The sequence below is a fragment of the Bactrocera latifrons genome, unplaced genomic scaffold (genome assembly GCF_001853355.1).
Source record: "Bactrocera latifrons isolate USDA-ARS-PBARC rearing strain unplaced genomic scaffold, ASM185335v1 scaffold_39, whole genome shotgun sequence".
Lineage (NCBI taxonomy): Eukaryota > Metazoa > Arthropoda > Insecta > Diptera > Tephritidae > Bactrocera > Bactrocera latifrons.
In genome coordinates this window covers 594,601-600,032 of record NW_017537034.1, presented here as the reverse complement: position 1 = coordinate 600,032, position 5,432 = coordinate 594,601, and the positions used below count along the sequence as shown (strand labels likewise).

Below are 5,432 nucleotides of genomic sequence, written 5' to 3'. Positions count from 1 at the left end.
TTTAAGTAAAAGCACAATTAACAAAAATCACAATTGTTTAAATTTATAGTTATAAATTTGGTAATTTTAATAAATTTTTTTTTTAACTTTTGAATCGGGTATTTGCGATCAGTAATCAAAGAACAAAAGAAATAATTCAAAATTTTTTTCTTATCAATTGTTTTTGTTTGTTTTATTATTTGAAGTAAAAAAACAATTAACGAACATTTTTTAAATTTAGTTTTCTTTTTCAATTCAGCATTTAAGAATGAAAAACATATTTTTAATGAAGAATTTCCGATTACAAAACAAAAAAATTAATTGAGAATACAAAACATTATTTAAAGTAAAAATTTTGGGATTACAAAATAAAAATAAAAATTAATTTCTATTTGAATTAAATCGTGATTAGTGAATAGTGACAATTATTATTTCTAAAATAGTTAAATTACATGTTTTAATAACAAGGGAAGTGCAGCTCTTGTGTGAAGTTTTTAAATCTGATTCGCTTGTTTGTGGATTTGATAATTTTTCGCAGTAAAAGTACGTCCAAAAATTTAACGTGGAACTAAAATACATACTGATAAAATTAAATATATTTGATATTATTTATGGTCATAATTTACTATTATTTTTTATTCATTTATTACAATATTTATAATTTATAATATTTATCTATTTACCAATTTTATTCTGAATCCTGCTATTTTGTAAATACGAAGAAATTATTTACAGCAACTAAAGCTCGCGTCTACTTGAAACGTGTTTGTTAAAAGAATTTTCTGAATTTCCCCCACCACATTTTACTACATTTCATTTTGTCAGCAAATAACCGCACTTATTAACTTTTATTGTCCAAGCCAGACTAAACTTAATAATACCCTACCCTCAAACTCTCTAATTAATTCATTTTTATTTGAGCTTTGCACACAAAATGGCAATTAAAAAGCTCAGTAGATACTAAAGTATGAAAAAATATAGTAGAAACAACTGGAATTAAGTTACTTACATTTACATACATATGCGTGATAGCATATGTGGCACGAGCAGCATAACTAACACATAATTTGTATGCTAATTTTCTAAAACACGTGGCAAGAATTTCGTCAACAAGTTGTTATTATTTAAAGAATTTGTAAACATTTCACGACTATCTTAAGTACCACATAGTTCCAATTAAGCGGCCTGATGTTCTCAATGCCTATTTATGAATTAATTATTATGGACATAAAAGTTAAAAATATAAGAGTAAAATTCATTATAAATCGGAGAAACACGCATTTTAAATAGTTGATTTTTTGAACTTTAAATGCAAATATCTCAAAAACCATAAATCAGCGGCAACTATGTATATATATATTCTTGATCTAGAGGACCTCCTCTATCCGTACATACCCATTTTAATACGATGCTACTCTAAATCGCAGCGGTTATTTCAAAAGCAATAGTTTTCGTTAACAACTTGGTATAAAATTCCAAAAAAAAAATTTTAGTACCTCTACTATAATTACTATCGGTGATAAGCCAGCCAAAACTGTTTTACCTAGCCAAGTTTTTGTTAGTAGATCTATACAAGATTAATTCGAAAAAGGAAGTAATAGGTTTCAATACAGAAGAGATAAACGTTCAAAATGTCCGTCAAATCCGTGTTTGTCACGAATTACCCTTTCGTTTTGAAACAAAATTTGTGATTTACAATATTGATGCGCAATAAAACATTAATTGTCTTCAAAGTGAAGGAAGATAATATTTTATACAAAACACTTTTTTATATTGATATTCATGAACGGAAACAAACATATGTATGTGGTTTTCTTTAATTATAAAGCTACCATATAGTATATCAATACATACTCCTTGCATATGCTCTGACCCTGCAGGAAAATATAAACTTGTCCGAAAATGTGGTTAAATAATTGAATACCATAATTACGCTAACTGTGCAAAAAGGTACTATGTCATATATAGTAAACGTTATAGATTGAATAAGCCTTTTCCCATTTGTGGGAAGTGAATTTGTTATTCATGAAATGGAGTTTAGAAACCATATATTACCATAAAACGCCTTTTACGAGCTTTTTTTTTATAATTTTCCAGTCGCAATCTTTTTTTAAGAACTAGCAATAAATTGATACATTTCTTTCTTTACTTTTAGATCCTAGTTAAACCGCTCTCCATGCTCTTCACTATAATTTCAAAATTATCCAAATATTTTTCCAGATTCTTACGGAAATACATAGTTTAACTTGATACTCAAATTTACTCATACAATTTGATAGTTTGTCAGCATATATTAACTATCAACAAAAAATTGCCTTGATAAAATCTGTATCCTTCATTAATTTTCGTATTAGAGGAACATCAAGTATTCTTCTTTTGGACTTTTCCATACCAATCGGGGAGTCTTTACAAATATCCTTCAACGTCTAACGCTTTGAAAATTTTTTTATTTTGCCTAACTGGATCACATATTAACTCACTGAGTTCATTATGAGGAAACAACTTTGGTGTAGTTGTTTCGCCCTTTCATTCACATCCATTGGTATACTGTATCAATATGTAGTTATTTGCGACATCATTGTTTCTGATTTTTATTGTGTAAGTTAGTAGATGTAAACTGTAATTCTAGATATATCTACGCTTGATTTTTTGTAAAACTTTAAAACCCTCCGCATAATTTTTCGCATATTTTAGGGAAAATGCCTTAAGGTAAGGAAGAACACTACTCATGATAGAAAAACAAAATTTTTATTACTAACAAGACTATATTTTTTTAAATATTATATATATGATGTTCTTAAAAACAGGACCACATTCATTATTTTCATAAATAGAGTCGTAATCGGGACACTTTTCAGAAACATCAAATGCATCTTATTATATCACTCAAAAACTCTGACTTTTCTTTTATCTACAAACAGTGAACTGAAATCGAAATATACTCTTTTATATGGGGATTTCTGCCGGAAGAATTTGAGAAATACTACGAGCATTAATTTTGATAATTTAGCCTCGATACTATCAATCAAATATAACGAGTTTGATCCATTTATTTATACTACGGGTAGCTTCCCTCATGCTAGATATTTAATTAGTTAGCATATCGTCGCCTAATGGCCTTCATAGGACTTCAGAAATGGCTGTTTTTAAAATTTCTTCTGGGTATGCACACATTTTATTCACGATGATGATGACTTTGGCTCGACAAATAAAGCTGCTGCGCCACAAAATATGCAATAAACAATAAGCGAGCACGCAAAGCAAATGTGCAACAAACAAACAAATAAATTTCATATTTTACTATCGTTGCAGATGTGTTGATTTATATGCTCATATAGAGCATACGGAAATTTTCATTGTTAAATTTATTTCAAACATGAGAATTGGCGTTTTTATGCGCCCATAATAACCTACAACTACGCACACGCCTTTCACTCAACTCTGTTCTGTTCTCCTATACTCGGCACTTGGCCTCTATACCCGCTCTACTCTATTGCTCTGCTCTAACAGCGTTCTGAGCATTAAATTTGCCAGCATTTGTTATAAAGCTCATTGTTTTTACTACATGCTATATTTGTCATAAAATATTTCTCACATGCTCTCACATGCAATGTGTATTTACAACAACAGCAATGGTATTAAATTTCTTCTTCCACTTATTGCTGAACATTTAATTCACTGCCTTTGGCCTGCTGCTGTTCTCTTCCCTGCGTCGTTGTTTAAATCATGTTTTGCTCTGCGCTTATATTTTATTGTTGCCATTAGCATTGTTGTTGTTTATGCTGTATTTGGTCAAATTATGCACGCTGTTGCTCATATATATTTACATACTTCTGTACATACAAAAATAATGACACTCATAAATTTAATTTACAAATAAAATTAAATTATTTCTATGCCACTGCACGCCAACAGCACCGCGAAGCGGTAAAAACCCACCAATCCGCGCCTTGCCTCATTACGCTCTGCTCCAGTTGTGTTTCAAGTGCCCCCAACCCTCTGCCACTTCCACTTGCACGATTTAATGAATGCCATAATGTTTGTTTTGTTTTTGTTGGCGTTGTGCCTTGCTTTTGCTCCATTTTTGATGGCATTTTTATGAAATTATGAATTTTAAATTTTACGACTTTTTTAATATTATACTTCAACTGGTGCGCTGCGCTGTGGCTCGTGGCCTGACATTTGGGCTGCCAATTGTTGTCGCCCTATACTGTATTGGACCCTCTGGTCGTTAGCTAACTGTATGCGCATTTTTTTGTGTGAGGTTTGGTGCGCACTTATTTTTAAGTGCCGCAAAATATGTTGCACATTTTATGCATTTTTAATGAAACCCGTTAGAACTTTAACTGCACACACATTTGCCCTCATGACTTGTCGTTCCTCCTTGCCCATGCAATAAGTCTTTTGATAGTAATTTGTTTTCTTCATTCAAAATTATTAACATTTAATTTATATTTCTCGCATGTTTTGTATTTTAGTCACGTACAAGTCTATTAAATTTGTGTTTTGATAATAAAAAAAAAAAAAAAATAAAATGTTGTTTGCGAATAATATGAAAATTAGTTGTTGCTTTCAAAAATAATTGTGGAATATATTTCTATGAACTGATAAGTTAATGTGGTATATATTCAAAAGAGTTGGAAATGATTACTTTTGATAGTCGAAAAAGTTTTTTCGTATTTCTAATCAAACTTAAACTTATTTTTTTTATATTTTGTTTTTAATTTAATGACCCAAATATGTACCATTTTGTTGAACCACTTTTTTGTAATTTTTCCGCCAGACAAATTATTCCATCAGCGTAAAACTTTTCTAGTTTCTCGGCGAAAAATCGCGACAAGTAATTTTCAAAGGCTTCTTTTGAAGCCAAATTTACTCCATAAGCGAGTTCTGCATTGACCAAAACAAATGGTAGTTCGATGGTGCAAGGTCAGGGCTATATGGTGGTCAAAATCTACCAGCCAAACTTGGCTTTGCAACCATTTATTGAGCTACAGCATGCTTGCACCATGACCTTTTTTGCACAATATTGTCGTATTTGATTCACTTTTTGTCTCCTGTTACCACTCGCTTCAGAAATTGTTTGATTTCACTTCGTTTCAGCAAAGAATTGAAGGTGTTAATTCGGTCCATTAAATTTTTTACAGACAATTCATTTGGTACCCCAACAGCAAACTTCTTTTTGGAGCCAGCCTTTTGTAAATGGTTCAAACCCCTTTGATAATGAATGTTAAGTTCCTTAACGATGTCATGACTGTTCTGGTCAATCTTTTCCATAATTTCATCGACTTATTCAACAATGGGTCGACCAGAGCGAGGTGCATCTTTCGGATCGAAAATTCAAGTAAGAAAGTGAGCGAACCATTGTTATGCTACATGAACTGATACAGCATCGTCTTCGTAAACTTCACAAATTTCATTGATGGCTTGCGTGGCGTTCCTCCTTTTTATAC

General features: G+C 31.1%; 1 long non-coding RNA gene across 1 annotated transcript in view; it reads left to right on the top strand.

Annotated features, from left to right (window-relative positions):
• Positions 1-5,432, top strand: part of LOC108972279 — a 134,134-nt gene that overhangs the window by 930 nt on the left and 127,772 nt on the right. The window lies entirely within an intron of this gene.